Source organism: Macaca thibetana, chromosome 1 (assembly GCF_024542745.1).
Source record: "Macaca thibetana thibetana isolate TM-01 chromosome 1, ASM2454274v1, whole genome shotgun sequence".
NCBI classification, from domain to species: Eukaryota; Metazoa; Chordata; class Mammalia; order Primates; family Cercopithecidae; genus Macaca; species Macaca thibetana.
Genome location: NC_065578.1, coordinates 48,026,496 through 48,043,856, shown reverse-complemented (window position 1 = coordinate 48,043,856; position 17,361 = coordinate 48,026,496). Strand labels below are relative to the sequence as shown.

The following is a 17,361-nucleotide window of genomic DNA, read 5'->3' as shown; positions in this document are numbered from 1 at the left end:
ACTGGAGCCTTCACTGTTCCTGGGTGGATCAGGTTAGGCATGCAAACTGCAGAGCTTGATGCTGAGGGTGGGAACCAGAGGTCTATGGTGGAAATAAAACAGAAAAATACACACAGCCTAACCCTGAATCCCACTTGAATGGGCCAGGTAGAAATGTAAGTTCAAGTATGAAGTGAAAGGTAGAAGACAAGACATGAGTCCACAGGCCACGTGTTGTAATGGAGGGTGGGGCCAGAGGCAGGGCCTCTGAATATTACTGGGAGCACAGACATTGGAATCTCTGTGGTATACTCTGGATGGGGAGGGCTTTATTAAGCATGCTGAGTGGTCCAGTACTATTAGGAGAATGAAATGACATTATGCATGTGAAGCCCCCAGCATACTTCCTAGTACATACAGTTAACTTTCAATGAATGTTAATTGTAGAATTGTTCTCTTTTTACATCAGAGTTCACCAAGAGCTTCCAATGTACTAGGTCCTATGTTGGACACTAAGAGGAAAGGAATGATTAAAATACAATTTCTGTCCTCAGAAGCCCAGACTAATGGAGGTCCAGACACATAAATAAGATGTCCCAATTGAAAGTTCTAAATGACATAATGGGGTAGGCATAGAGATATGGCAGGGTGAGGGGGCATTATCCCAACCTAATTGTTCCTGGAAGGCTCCATGGAAGAGATAATGGCTAAGGTGAATCTTGAAGGTTAAGAAAGACTGAGCCAGGCAAAAATTAGTGAGAAATCCATGCTGGGAATGGGCACAGCTTCAACATAAGCATAAAACAGCATGGTGTGTTCAAGAAAGTAGAATATAAGGAGAGGCAAGTGATAAGGCCAGAGAGGAGGCAGGGAGACAAGATCTGGAGACAAAGGAACCTGGCCTCCATCCTGAAACTTTCTATCAACCGATAGGAAGCCAGTGAAGGGTTTTAAGCAGGAAATTAACATGGCTCATTTTGTGCTTTAATTAGGTCACTCTGACTGGTGGGGGAGAGGATGTTAGAGAGTGCCAGCTGGAGGCCAGCGGAAGTCTTTAGTTTGATGTTTTGAAGTCAAAAAAAAAAAAAAGATATTATGGAGGCAAGGCTGGAGAGGGAAATGGCGGATGGAAGACAGGACTGACGAACGTGCAGCTCCCGGCCAGAACAGCATGTAGAGACTCACACTGTGAACTTTTGGTCCAAGAACCACTGCAAAAACATGCAAAGAAGACCAAAAGAGTTCATAGATCCTGAGGAGGAAGCGGCTTGCTGTTGTAAACTTCACAAGACAGCCAAAAAACTGCAAGCTCCCAAAATATGAGAGGGGAAAACCTGCCTATGAATACACATCCCCACTGGGGAAGCTGAAAATCCAGAATGCAGAAGGAGGACTTAACCTTACCTAGAGCTGGAATGGATTGAGGGAGCTGAGCAAGATATTAAAGTAGAAGCTATGGGAAGAGCCCTGTAGGCACTCTCAGTCCCCAGCTGAAGCCCAGGGAAGCCATCCCTGACTTTATCTCACAGGGGTCTTTGGGGAAGGCAGCCAGAGGAACTAGGGAGGGATCACAAGGTGAAAGAAGATTCCGACTAAACTTTGTAATAATTTCAACTGAGCATAAATTTTCTTGAGCAGAACCTGGGAGTTGAATGGGAATGACTTTTGATACAAGTGCAGGAGCTGCAGCCAACAGTGTGGGCAGGCAGGGAGGGACAAGGCCAGAAAGCCACACTTGCTTTCTCAGTGAGGAGGCTGGTAACCTGGGGCAAGGTTCAAGCCCTGCACGTGGCCTGCCTGGATATAACTTTGCTGCTGTTAGTGGGGCACAGTGGAGTGAGACTGGCCTTGCTGTCTGTGTGGGAGCTGGGTGAGGCCTGTCACTGCCAGCTTTCTCCCTACTTCCCTGGCAACCTGTATGATGCAGCAGAGGCAGCCATAATCCCCCCTGGAACATAACTGCATTGGCCTGAGAACCACCCTCCCCTATGCTCCACAGTGGCCACAGCAAGCCCCTTCCAAAGAGAGTCTGAGCACAGACCCCCCCAACCCTACCCAAACCTGATGGTTTTTCTCTACCTGCCCTGGCAGCTGAACACAAAAGACATAAACTCTTGGGAGCTTTACAGCCCCATGCATTCATTGCCTGAGAAACCTGAATACTTATCCTGGCCAACTTAGGGCAAGCTTATGTCCCCCTTCTACTACCACAGCTGGTGCTCTCATGAAACAGAATGATCTTTGGGTAAGCAATGAAATCAAGATGGAAAGTAAAAATTCTTTGAACTGAATGGCAATAGTGACACAAGCTATTGAAATCTCTGGGATACAGCAAAAGTGGTGCTAAGAGGAAAGTTCATAGCATTAAATGCCCATATCAAAAAGACTGAAATAGCACAAATAGACAATTTAAGCACACACCTCAAGGAACTAAAGAAACAAGAAAAAACCAAACCTAAAACCAGCAGAAGAAAAGAAATAACAAAGATCAGAACTAAATGAAATTGAAACAAACAACAAAAAAGATAAATGAAACCAAAAGCTGGTTCTTTGAAAGGATAAACAAAATTGATAGACCATTAGTGAGATTAACCAAGGAAAGAACAGAGATGATCCAAATAAGCTCAATTAGAAATGAAACAGGAGATTATTACAATGGATATCAGAGACATACAAAAGATCATTTAAGGCTACTATAAGCACCTTTATGTACACAAACTAGAAAACCTAGAGGAGATGGATAAATTCCTGGAAATATACAACCCTCCTAGATTAAACCAGGAGGAAACAGAAACTCTGAACAGACCAATGACAATGGTGAGATTGAAACAATAATTTTTAAAATTGCCAACAAAAAAATGCCCAGGACCAGACGGATTCACAGCTGAATTCTATGAGACATTCAAAGAAGAATTGTTACCAATCCTACTGAAACTATTCCAAAAGATACAAAAAGAGGGAATCCTCCTTAAATCATTCTATGAAGCCAGTATCACCCTAATGCCAAAAGACCAGAAAAGGATATAACAAAAAAAGAAAACAATAGACCAATATCTCTGATGAACATAGATGCAAAAATCCTCAACAAAATATTAGCTAACTGAATCCAACAGCATATCAAAAAGGTAATACATCATGGTCAAGTGGGTTTCATACCAGGCATGTGGCGATGGTTTAACATATGCAAGTCAATAAATGTGATACATCATATAAACAGAATTGAAGACAAGTAAAGTCACATGATCATCTCAATAGACACAGAAAAAGCATTTGAAAAAAATCCAGCATCTCTTTATGATTAAAATCCTCAGCAAAATCAGCATAGAAGCGTCATATCTCAATGTAATAAAAGCTATCTATGACAAACCCACAGCCAACATTTATACTGAACAGGGAAAAGTTGAAAGCACGGCCTCTGAGAACTAGAACAAGACAAGGATACCCACTTTCGCTGCTTCTTTTCAACATAGTATTAGAAGTCCTAGCCAGAGCAATCAGAAAAGACAAAGAAAAAAAAGGCATCCAAATCAGTAAAAAGGGAGTTAAACTGTCACTTCTTGCCAATGATATGATTTGATACCTAAAAACCCCTAAAGACTCATCCAGAAAGCTCTGAGATCTGATAAATGAATTCACTAGAGTTTCAGGATACAAAATCAATGTACACAAATCAGTAGCACTGCTATATACCCACAACAACTAATCTGAGAATCAAATAAAGAACTCAGTCCCTTGTACAGCAGCTGGAAAATAAAATAAAATACTTAGGAATATACTTAACCAAGGAGATGAAAGATCTCTACAAGGAAAACTACAAAACACTGCTGAAAGAAATCACAGATGAAACAAACAAATGGAAACATATCCCATGTTAATGGATGGATAGAATCAATATTGTGAAAATGACTATGTTGACAAAAGCAATCTATAAATTCAATGCAATTCCCATCAAAATGCCATCATCATTCTTCACAGACCTAGAAAAAACAGTCCTAAAATTCTTATGGAACCAAAAAAGAACCTGAATAGTAAAAGCAAGACTAAGCAAAAAACCAACCTGGAGGCATCACATTACCAGACTTCAAACTATACTACAAGGCTATAGTTACATGGTACAGCATGGTACTGGTATAAAAATAGGCATATAGACTATTGGAACAGAATAGGGGACCCAGAAATAAAGCCAAAAACTTACAGTCAACTGATCTTTGACAAAGCGAATGAGAACATAAAGTGGGTGGGGAAAGGACACCCTATCCAACAAATGGTGCTGGAATAATTGGCAAGCCACATATAGAAGAATGAAACTGGATCCTCATCTCTCACCGCATACAAAAATCAACTCAAAATGGATCAAAGACTTAAATCTAAGTAACCTAAAACCATACAAATTCTAGAAGATGACATCAGAAAAACTCTTCTAGGTATTGGCTTAGGCAAAGAGTTCATGATCAGGAAAGCAAATGCAACAAAACAAAGCAAAATCAACAAAAACAAAAGCAACGCAACCAAAGCAAAAATAAATAGATGGGACCTAATTAAACTAAAAGGCTTCTACATAGCAAAGGAAATAATCAGCAGAATAAACAGACAACCCACCGAGTGGGAGAAAATCTTCACAAACTGTGCATCCGACAAAGGACAGATATCCAGAACCTACAAGAAATTCAAATCAGCAAGAAAAAAAATCCCATCAAAAGGTAGGCTAAGGACATGAATAGACAATTCTCAAAAAAAGATATACAAATGGCCAACAAACATGAAAAAATGCTCAACATCACTAATTATCAGGGAAATGCAAATCAAAACCACAATGAGATACCAACTTACTCCTGCAAGAATGGCCATAATTTAAAAAGTAAAAAATAATAGATGTTGGCATGGATGTGGTAAAAAGAGGACAGTTTTACACTGCTGGTGGGAATGTAAACTAGTGCAACCACTCTGGAAAACAGTATAGAGAGTCCTTAAAGAAGCAAAAGTAGAACCACCATTTGATCCAGCAGTCCTACTAATGGGTATCTTACCCAGAGAAAAAGAAGTCCTTATATGAAAAAGACACTTGCACACATGTGTTTATAGCAGCAAATTTTGCAATTGCAAAAATATGGAACCAGCCTAAATTCTCATCAACCAATGAGTGGATAAAGAAAATGTGGTATACAGGCCAGGTGTGGTGGCTCACACCTGTAATCCTAACACTTTGGGAGGTCAAGGTGAGCGTATCACTTGAGGTCAGGAGTTCAAGACCAGCCTGGCCAACATGGTGAAACCCCATCTTTACTAAAAATACAAAAATTAGCCAGAAATTGCTTAAACCCAGGAGGCGGAGGTTGCAGTGAGCCGAGATTGTGCCACTGTACTCCAGCCTGGGCAACACAGTGAGACTCTGTGTCCAAAAAAAAAAAAAAAAAAAAAAAGATAATGTGGTATATATATGTACATGGAATACTACTCATCCACAATAAGGAATAAAACAATGGCATTCACAGCAATCTGGATAGAGTTGGAGACCCTTATTCTAAGTGAAGTAACTCAGGAAAGGAAAATCAAACATTATATGTTCTCACTTATAAGTGGGAGCTAAGCTATGAGAACGTAAAGGCATAAGAATGATATAATGGACTTTGGGTACTTGAGAGGAAGGGTAGGATGGGGGTGAAGGATAAAAGACTACACATTAGGTACAGTGTACATTTCTTAGGTAATGGGTGCACCAAAATCTCAGAAATCACCACTAAATAACTTATCCATGTAATCAGAAACCACCTGTTCCCCAAAAACTATCAAAATTAAAAAAGTCATTATGCTTTGGTAAAATTAATTAGAAAGGATTCTGAAATGGGAACAAGGGTTTCTGGGTCTGAAGCTAGATATGAAAGGTTAACATTTTACTACCATATTCAGTAAGCTGAGGTTCTATTCTCTATACCATTAAACTTCACATAAGGGTGCGTATTGCCTTTAAGGGCCCTGCCAGGTTTAAGTCTTCAAGATGCAATAATTATATTTCTATTCTTAGGGTGTGTATGTCATTGACCCCCTAGGAGGACATATGATTCAACTTCTGCTTTCCTGTGTCAGAGTGGGCTGCTGTTTTCCCACGATGGAGGTTTGCCTTTAACCTTACCTGTTCTCCTTGTGGAAGATGCTATATTTTTGCATGATTGGACAGTGTTAAGATCTGTGCCTTGATCAGGGGCATTCTGTGGCCAAGATCAGGATTCATAGTGTGGGACCCAATCTGTAACCAAGATTGCTTTCAGTCTATGGTTACAGAGCTGAGAAAATTATCCAGTTGAGATCTTTGAAATCATGTCTTTAGACTCGTAACCACAGTGTCTGCTCCGCTTACCTGACCTGCTAAACTGTGCTGAAGGGTTCTGGACAGATGAACATGGGTACTCAAGGATTCTTCTGGTCCTGGCTGTGCCCAACTGTGTATATTTAGAAGCTGGGGAGCAAATGGATACTCTGGATCCCCACAACCTCCACACTTCCTTCCAAGACAATGCTGATTCAATACACTGTCTTAGGGTGGCCTGTTTTATGACTGGGAACTCCTTAAAGGAAAGAGCTCCACTGGATTCATCAGTTTTTATGAGTTCATTATTCCTATCTATTTTAATTGAGGAATTCCCTAGTTGTAAGTACTGTGCTAGATATTGGAGTTATAGAAGTAAACAAGCCACACATAACCTCTGCCTTCATGCAGACTAGTATCAATGCAGAGGTGAGAAAATAGGTGCTTTGATGGGACACAAGAAGTATTGGGTGCTAGTGGAACAGAGAACAAACATCCTAACCAAGTGTAGGATTAGAAAAAGTATTTTTGAGAATTAATGTTTAATTTGAGGTCTGAAAAATAAATAGTAATTGGACAAACGAATGGTATTAGGAGAAAGTGTTATAAGTAGAGGGAACAGCTTGTGTGAATACCTATAAGTAAAAGGAAGTTGACCCACTGAAGGCACAAGAAGAAGGCCAGTTTGATCCTTGTCGTGGAACTGTTCTGTATCTTGATGGTGATGATAGTCATATGAATCTACATGTGATTAAATTGCATAGAACTGGCCAGGCATGGTGGCTGTAATCCCAGCACTTTGGGAGGCTGAGGTGGGCTGATCACCTGAATTCAGGAGTTCAAGACAAGCCTGGCCAACATAGTGAAACCCCGTCTCTACTAAAAAATACAAAAATTAGCTGGGTGTGATGGCAGATGCCTGTAATCCCAGCTGCTTGGGAGGCTGAGGGAGAAGAATTGCTTGAACCCAGGAGGCGGAGGCTGCAGTGAGCTAAGATTGTGCCCCTGCACTCCAGCCTGGACAACGGAGCAAGACTCTGTCTCAAAAAATTGCATACAACTAAATACACATACATATACACAAATGAATATATGTAGAACTGGTGAAATATGAATAATGTCAATGGATTATAACAATGTCAACTTTCTGGGTATGATACTGTACTCTATCTAGTATGCAAGATGTTACCATTGGAAGAAACTGGGTATACAGGATATCTCTCGATTATTCTTACAACTATATGGCATCTATAATTATCTAAAAATAAAAAGTTACAGAAAGAAGAAAAAGGAAGAGAAGGGGTTTAGGAAAAGGGGGAGGGGAAAGAAAAAGAGAAGAACAAGGTGGCAGCCAGTTTGACTGAAGCAGAGAATAAGGGAATATGTAACATGAGTTGAGCCCAGAGAGTTGGTAGGGGATAGAGATCGTATAGGATTAAAATCAGGTGGGACTTTATCCAAAGACAGATAGATGAGAAGCTTTTGGAAAGTCTTTTCTGAGGAGTAACATGATCAAATTTGCATTTTAGGATGATCATTCTGGTTTGGGGAATGCATTGGGAAGGGATAAGATTTAGAGCAGGGAAATAAAAATTGAACTAGGATATAGTGGAGAAGATAAATAGATTTGAAAGATATATATGGTACAGAACCCATGGGAGTTGATGACTAAGAGGAGAGAGGACAGTAGGAGTCAAGAATGACTCACTGGTTTCTAACCTGATCTTTGGGTGGATGATAGTACTCTTTACTAAAACAGGAAACATTTGAGGAGAAGCAGTCTTCTCAAAAGTTTGAAGAGATGGATTTGAAATATTTGAGATGCCAGTAAGACCTTAAAGTTGATATGTCTAGTAAGCAGCTGTATGCCTATGTTACTGGAGCTCAGAATAGAAGTCTGCAGTAGGTGAGTGCATACACAGGATGAAAAGGCCAGAAGGCCTACAGTAAAATTTTGAGGAATATTGATATCTGAAATGGGGGTCAAGGAAAAGGTGCCTACATGGAGACTGAAGATTATCAAAGAAGTCAGAAGAACTTAAATTTTACTGAAATTAAGAGGAAAAAAGTTTTCTGGAAAAAGGCAAAGTCAACAGTGTGAATGCTCCTGAGAAACCAAATGAGGCAAAGTCCTTGAATCAGTAAGTCATTGGTGACTTTGGAGAGTAGGTTCGGTAGAGGCAAAGGCCAGACTGCAGTGGAGTTGAGGAGTGAATGGGAGGTGAGTGGATGTTTATAATAACTATGCATAGCACTTTCTTCCAAAAAGTTCTACTTTTGCAGAGGAGGAGAGAAGGAAGTAATTGAGGGAGAGGCAGGGATGAGTGAGGGTTTTGAGGTGGCCATTGTTGCTTTTTGAAGCTGAGAAAGGCTTGGGCATGTGTAAGTGCATGTAGGAAGAAGCCCTCCAAAGATAAGAGGTTGAAGACCCAGTAGGAGAGCACAGGGCCTGGAATGGGGCAGGTGCTCCTTGAATACCAAATGTTTTCTGAAACAAATAAGCAGGGAGAAAGTTCCTGTGGGTACAGTCTCTGGGTTTTGTCACACCCCACTAACTGTTCTAAAAATGTTGCTGTGCTTCCTCTTTCTGAAACAGCCAGGACATTAAGAATTGCATGAAAACCACCTTTTCAAACTCCCTAGAGAGAGCTCAATTTCAGATCCCAGCCAAGGTGTTTCCTCTCTGAAGCGCCTATGTGGCTGGATTGGCCCCTCCTCCAACAGCACCTAACCCTGGCTCCTAGCACAAGGGTAGATCCCCAAAGCAGCAGCAAACAGAAAAGTTTCCACTGGGGCTTCTTGACCACCAAGGTCGATGTGCCTGGCCCACTCTTGAGGAATCAGCATGGCCAGGCATATTCTCTCACTGATGACTTTATACCCACTTTGAAAAGGCATTGAGGCTGACTAGATAACCTAAACAGCTTAAAAGAGTGTGCTTAGAGATAATAATGTTATTACATTTAATTCAGGCACCCCCTTCAATGTCAGTCATTCCCCTTTATAAGCTACTACTACCTTGTGTAAGGTACCTAACTTTTTTGTTTATCAATGGGTGGCAAGCAGTCCATGGAGTTGCTGTAAAGAGTAAAATGAGAGAACATAAGTAAAAGAGCCAGGCATATATTAGATTCTTAATAAATTAACATCTCCTTCCCCTTCTTGCCAGAAGCCAAAATTTTCTTTCTCCCAGCAGGTGCAGACGTCTTGAGTCTGAGGGCCAAGGGGGCTGGACTTAGAGAGAAAAGAGAGGTATTTCAGGAAGTACCTGACATGGGTAAACCTCAGGATAATACCATCTGTCTCTTAGGTGATTTTTGTTTTTTTTATTTTTGGGGTCCTGCTATAAGAGGGCTTTAGATTTAATATGTGAAATGAAAGTTCAGACTAAATGTTAAATTGAGGATGGGGGAGTTTGTGAGAGAGAGGCTCTTCGTGTTATGAAAAGGATCCTTTACGTTACCATAAAGTTTCTTTAAATATGTGCTCCCCTGGTACAATTAAGCATTTGTTTACAGATCATTAATTATCTGGCAAAGAGGCTTAGCTGGAAGGAATGTGTCCTAGAGACACAGCTGGAGAGTTCAGAGCTTGTGCCAAGTGAGAAGCCATCAGAACCAGAGACAGTAAAGCTCAAAAATGATTGTGTAAATCGGAGTTGAAAAGGAAGTCAATTACCAAGAGTTGGTCATGCAGACACTCAGAGATTTTTAGCTAGGCTACATGGGTAGGTAGTGGGGCCATTCACCAAGTCAGAGAAAGCAAAAGGAGAACATGTATGGAGTATGAATGGGGGTAGAAAGAGTGGTGTAGTTCAATTTGGGATATTTTGAATAGGTGTCTGTAGGACATCAAGGTGAAGAAGGGGGTCTAGAAGGCAGATGAATATTACCACCATACTCCAGCAATACTTAAATACTTGTAGTTTCCTAAAAATTTAAAAACTAGTTCACACTTTTCTGCTTCTACACTAGGCTCTCTAGCCTTAGTGGTGTCTTTCCCTCTGTACTTTCCCACACCTGCTAAGCTTCTACTCATCCTTGAGGTATCAGCTCCAACTATCCTCTTTGGGAAACCTTCCCTGGCTTCCTCCAGCAGACATGGACTGTCTGTCCTTTTCCTGGACAAACTACTTCTACTTACACATACCTCCATGAGCATCGAGGCTCACAAGATTTCCTGGCTTAACCAAGATTACATAATTTAATAAATATAATAGGCACAGCTCAGGGAACTCATTAAGTATTACATCATTTATTCTGTTGGAATTATTGCATTTGCTCCCTTGCATATCTCCCAATTCTATTGGTTTCCTAAGGACACCACAAACTGTGTCACTTAAAACAACAGAAATTTATGTTCTCACTGTTGTAGAGGATACAAGTCCAAAATCAAGGTGTCGGCAGAGCCGGGCTCCCTCTGAGATTCTAGGTAGAATCCTTCCTTGTCTTTATCTAGTTTCTGATAGTGGCCATCGATCCTTTGGTGTTCCTTAGTTTGCTTGCAGCTGCATTACTTCAATCTCTGCCTCTGTCATCACATGGCATTTCTCCTATGTGTCTCTGTCTTCACATGGTATTTTTCTCATCTTATAAGACACAAGTCATATTGAACTAGGGCCTAGCCTAATGACCTCATCTTAACTTGATTATATCTGCAAAGACCTTAATTTCAAATAAAGCCACATTAACAAATTCTGGGGGTTAGGACTGCAACATATCTTTTGAGGGACACAGTGAAACCCATAACACCCATTAAAAATTATTTCCTGCAGGATAAGGACCATTTCTTGTTTGTTTCTGTCCCAACACTTAGAGTCTGGCACAGATAAGGTGGCTCAGGAAATGTTTTTTAAATGATTGACCATAAAACCTGCTTTCCAAATCAAACTTTTTTTATGTTTTATGAACATCAGTGCCTCCTATATGCAAAGATCTGAGATAGATGCCTTATGCTCTTTTATTTAATTTTATCAAATGCCCTAATTTTATCTCCATGTCCAACAAATGAGAAAATTTAACAAGTCAAGTGACTTACTCAAATATGCACAGCTAATGGGCTGTAGAGCTGAGATTTAAACCCAGATTTTTCTGATTTCAAAGCTCAGATCTCTCCACTATGTTCTACTGCCTTTTCTCTTACCTCTGTTTTAGTAAAGTCTCTTTGTAAGTTCAGACTACCTCAGCTATGCTTAGGGTAACCCCCAAAATGGGTTGGGTTCATTCTTTGGCTCAAGTGTTAGAGAATTAACAGAACCCCTTGATGGGGATGGGGGAATGGAGGGTAGTAGTGGGGAGGGCAGCATGGAAATGGTAGCAGGACTGCAGATAGACTCCAAGGGGAAGGTGATTTAGAGAAGAGAATTAATTGGTCCTCTCCCACCCCCCTCCTCAGCTAAAAGCCTTCTTTAAGGCTAAACCTGGAAAATGCTGACATAGGTTTATTTAAGACTAGGTAAGCTAATGCCCTGAGGATGAATGAGATTACCTTTTACTGAAGGCTCTTCATTGTAATCAAGGGAATGTAGAGCAATGGAGGACAGCGAAAAGGCCCACTAGAAGCTGAGCTTCATTATTGATTTGGTCATGTCTTAATCAGTTTTGTGCTGCTATAATAAAATATCACAGACTAGGTAATTTATAAAGAACATGAGCTTATTTGGCTTATGGTTCTGGAGGCTGGGAAGTTGAGGGGCTACATCTGGTGAGGGCTTTCTTGCTTTGTCATAGCATGGTGGAAGGCATCACATGGCGAGACAGATGAGAGAGATGAGAGAGAGGGACAAACTCACTTTTTTTTTTTCTTCAGATATAAGGTCTTGCAATGTTGCCCAGGCTGGTCTTGAACCTGGACTCAATCCATCCTCTGCCTCAGACTTCCAAGTAGCTGGGACTACAGGCTTGTGCCACTGCACCCAGCTCAAACTCCTTTTTATAACAAACTCACTCTTGCAGTAATGAGCTCACTTCTGAGATAATGATATTAATTCATTCATAAGGGCAGAACCCTTATGATCTAATCACCTCTTAAATGTCTCACCTCTCTACACTGTTGTCCTCAAGATTAAGTTTCCAACCCATGAACTTTGAGGGACACATTCAAACCATAGCAGTCAATGACAAACTCTTTGACTTGGGGGAAATCATCATCCTTCTGGCCTCAGTTTTGTCATCTCTAGAAGGAGAGGTTTGATATATAAGTTCTCTGAGGTCACTAGTCTTGGTTTCCTCCTTCTGTAGAATCTGTTTCTGTTTCATAACTCTATTTTAAGGTGTTTATCACATTGCCAAAAAAAGGGAAAAAAGAACCTTCAGGATGAAATTTTTCTATGCCAAGGAAAAGATTTTTTTCCCCTTTTTTGCATGCGAAACTCTGTCTTTCTTCATTTGTATCTGTCTTTTCATTCTGGTAACCCTCACAAGTTTTCTCAGTGGCAACAGGCACTCTCTGGCACGACCGACCCTTCCTTTTCTTGATACCAAAGAGAAGGCTTTGCTCGTAAAGTTAAAAACACATGAATAGTGCTGGTAAATCTGTTATGTGCTCTTGCTGTGACTTGTCCAAACAAAGAGATGGAAGAGAAAAGGGTGCACAGGTCCAAATTGTTTAGCTTGGGGGCAGTTTTGCAGTCCTCTTGCCAAATGTAAGCATAGTGATTTCACTTCCTACTCTGCTTTCAGCTTCTTGAAAATGTGCAGGCCCTAAGTGAATGTTTTCTGACAGACTCTTTCTTCCTTGGATAGGCACTGAACGTCTTAAGTGGAAAAATACACCTTGTGGTTTATGCAGTTTGTATCTGCCTCCACCTAGGAAGTGGTAAGAGTCAGAGAGTTTTGAACATTTTATCTTTTAATGTCACTGCAGCAGAAATGGGATGGCTTGGGAAAGACAATGTTCCTCTTGCCAACAGTCCCTGTCCCAGCTGTCTCCTGAGTTGGTGAGTCTAGCTGCCCGGACCTTAAAGTTCTTCCCATGACTTGGAGTTAGTGAGCTTAATGCATATGTCTCTGTCCATTTCCTTTCGTAAGTCTTCTTTATGTCTTGTCCCTAAAGAATCAGGAAACAGGATTTGGATTTCCATTCGAGTACCCCTTACTATACCCAGACCTTTAGTGCTATCAAACATATCTGCATCGTGGCTCATGCCTGTAATCCCAGCAGTTTGGGAGGCCAAGGTGGGCAGATCACAAGGTCAGGAGATCAAGACCATCCTGGCTAACATGGTGAAACCCCGTCTCTACTAAAAATACAAAAAAATTAGCTGGGCGTGGTGGTGGGTGCCTGTAGTCCCAGCTACTCGGGAGGCCGAGGCAGGAGAATGGCATGAACCTGGGAGGCGGAGCTTGCAGTGAGCCGAGATCGAGCCACTGCACTCCAGCTTGGGTGACAGAGCAAGACTCCGTCTCAAAATATATATATATCCACAGCAAGAATAGTACAGCCTCCTGTATTCTATGTGAAGTTAGTGATGGGAATTAACACACCCAGTGGATGACAAGCAGTGTTCCAAGACCACTGGAGGCAACATAGCAGAGTGAGAACCATATGGACTTCATACCAGGTTTGAATCTAGTATGTGACTTGGACCTTCACTCTCCCTCTCTGAACCTCAGTTGCTACATCTATAAAATAGCGATAACAACAATCACTTCCCAAGTTTATTATCAGAATTTCATGTCAAGCACCTAGCATCACTGGGGATCAAGTAAGGGGTTCAATAGATTTTAGTCCTCTTCTTTGTCTCTTCCATATATATATATATATATATATATATATATATATATATATATATATATAAAATTTCATTTACTCCATTCGAAAATCCTAAAATATGCATTTCATTTTCCCATTTATAGATGGGGGAAACTATCTGTCTGATTATCTACTGTATCCCAAGCATTAATCAGAGATTCTGGCACATTATAAGCCCTCATCAAATAGTTAAATAGTAAATCAATGAATGAACAAATAAGACAGTCTTAGAGGAGTCAAGAATCTTGCCTACATTTTCACAGTTAGTATCCCAGATGAATTAGGACATAAGGCAGGGCATCACAGGAAAATTCATGCAAGGAGACAAGAAGAGAACCCAGAAATGGAAACAGAAAGGCATCACATAGTTCATCCTTTTTTATGATTGAGAACACTGTGTTTCACAATTCTGAAGCCATGTTTTAAATATATAATATCTGAACATGATTTTTAAAACAGACAATAAAACCCCAAACTCAGCTTAAGTCCTAAAATTTATAAAAGCACAGACCTTAGTAAGATTCCAGCTTTCTTAAACAAGGCAGACTCCCTTCGTTGGCCAGGAAGGGATGGTGGGTGGCATATCTACAGTAATACTGCTCAGCCTTCAGGGAGGAGGAAAATCCTTCACCAAAAATGAACGGGCTCCAAGAACCCATCCTTGTCATTACCCTGTGACCTCCTGAAAGGAAAGAGTAATAGAAACTATCTCAGAAAATAAGAATGAAAAAGGCAACTGGTAGTTTCTGCAACCTACTGTGTGAGAGGCACTGTGCCTGCTATGCACTTTACATGCGTTGTCTCAGTTAGACATGAAAACCTTATAAGGATCTCTTTGACAGTTGAAAAACCTGAAACTGAGAGTCATAGATTTTCCTAAGGTCTCACAGTACCTTGGTGATAGAGCAGTAATTGAGTCCAAATCTGAGTTAAAAGCCTGTGCACTTTTCACTTTTCATATTGCCATATACCTTTCGTGACATACTACCTCTCCAGAATGGGTCCCAGAGCCAGTAACAGAGTTTAGTGATTGGAGCCATTTGATGGCCCAGCAATGTGGCCAAATATGTTAGCAGGGTGGGAGGTAGGGTCCTTTGCAGTTACCTACTGGACCCACCAGTTGAGGTAAACCTTCCCTTGGCCACTATCCAGAGTCCCATGCACTTTTGTGTGTCTTTCTCTTATCCATCCTTCTGTTAGCAAAAAAAAAAAATGCCTCACCCTTAACTGATTATCTCTTTCTCCTCTATTCTTGCCATTTCTTTTCCATGATAATAAAGATGGGGAGGTGGGGTTTTAGTATTCTGCACCCCAATACATCCCCCACCAGGATTAAAAGAATCTATGAAAAGAACTATCAAAAGAAAATGTATCATATGTTGTATATATGAGTCAGTTTTCCATTGTAATATAAAAACTTAGAGGGAAAAGACTTTTTTATATTGGTTGGCATTAATAAATATTCCTTTTGTGCTACTAAATAAAGAAATTTGTGTTAGTAAATGAAAGAAAGCCATCTTTATCCTGTGGATTGGATCTAGTACATTCCCACCTACCATGACATAGAATGAAGATATAAATGAACTCCAGGGTGCTTGTTGGGACATTTGTATGACAGTGCCTGCCAGGATCTCACCTGGACCAATAGGGGTCATCTGGACATCCCTGGAGAACTTGTATATGACCCTTTGAGGATGAATGTTTCATCATCTCCCCATCCTGACCAGAAGAGCACAAATTCTGTCAATGAGGCTAGAGAGTCAGACTCAGTGGGAGCCAGAATTGGGGCAGAAGTCCATGGCTGGGGCTCTAGAGTCAAATGGCCTGGGTTTTAATCCTATGTCTACTATATACTCCTGTGTGACCTTGGGAAAATTACCCAACATCCCTATGCCTTGTTTCCTCACCTTTAAAATGAGGCTAATAATAATAGTACCTACTATCCAGGACTACTTTAAGGATTAAATGAAAAATGTACATAAAGCCTAGCACAAGGCAAGCATTCCTTAAATGTTGGCTACTATTATCTCTATTCTTCTTATTATTCCTCTAATCAACAATAGGGTAAGAAAACACCTTTGCGGGGTATTGGGGGAGGCTGACATTTTTCACAGAGATCTCTCTGACTGGAGCTATCCAATCGTCTCTTTTTTTGGCTCAAATAATCCTCCACTCTTCCCCTGCAGTAAGAGGTGATTACCAACAAGTTCTAATGCCTTGGCCATCAGCAGAGGATATATGACAGTAGAAATCTACTTGAACAGTTGGTAAGCTCAAAGAGCTTTAAAAATGCAGACTCAGGCGTAAGGAAGCCATGATTTAAGAAACCACAGATAATGTAGTCAAATCTTCAATATTTACAAAATCATTAGCTACTTAAGACATGAATGATTGGAATGGTAGATACTGGACTTTCCCATAGGGTCTAATTCTCAGATTTCTAGGTAGGGATTCAAGCCTCTAGGAAAAAGGGCACAGGGATTAAATCCCATAGTCATTTCAGCTCCTTGTTGCTTCAGGAAACTCTGAGGCAAGGCCTATATCAAAACAGCCATCACAACCCAAGTTCTGAATCAAAGAAACCCAGGTTGAAGTCTTTTCCATGTAACTATAAACAAGTTCTATGACTTCTCTAAGTCTTAGTTTCCTCATCGGAAAAATGGAGATAATAATAATACTGACTTTATAGGATATTTTGAAAATATTAAAAGAACTAAATATGTAAAGCAGTTAGTACAGTTCCTATCGTGGAAATCAATAATCATTAGTTCTGTTTTCATTTCCCTCCTCTGATTTTGTGTTGAATTTATGGTGTGGTTAAGAGACATTCTTAAGAAAATCAGAGTTCACAGTTTGCTGTATACTTCTGAGATGACTTAACCTTCTGAATGAATGTTCTCCTTTATGCCTTTGACTCAGAATGGTAACCTAGAGTTGTCTTTTTTTTTTTTTTTAAGTCTAGGGGTACACTCTGGCCCTATGAGGACTTGTGAAGGGCAGGCATTTTGAACCACCAGGTGCTTAGGATGAGCAGAGTTGATAACCAGAAAACTAACACGGTCTTTAAAGGAAGGTTGCCCTATTGTCTCAAAAATGATATTGGAATCATCAGAAGACTAGAATGAGGCAGGGTTCTCCTTAACTAAGTAGGGGATTAGAGAGTCAGTGACTTCCAGACAACAACAGCAGGATAAAAAGAACTCTAGCTTGTGGAATGAGGCAGAATCACCATCTTGTTTCCTGGAAGGCCCATAGACTGTGTCAATGAGGTTCCTGCTACTATGATGTTATTATTAGTATTAGTATATGACCACCATGTGTGACTG

General features: G+C 40.5%; 2 protein-coding genes across 7 annotated transcripts in view; both read left to right on the top strand.

The window, feature by feature from the left end:
- AGBL4 (AGBL carboxypeptidase 4) overlaps positions 1–17,361 on the top strand; it is a 1,466,214-nt gene that overhangs the window by 1,182,304 nt on the left and 266,549 nt on the right. The window lies entirely within an intron of this gene.
- Positions 1–17,361, top strand: part of BEND5 (BEN domain containing 5) — a 259,459-nt gene that overhangs the window by 184,446 nt on the left and 57,652 nt on the right. The gene's annotated exons all lie outside the window — the stretch shown is intronic.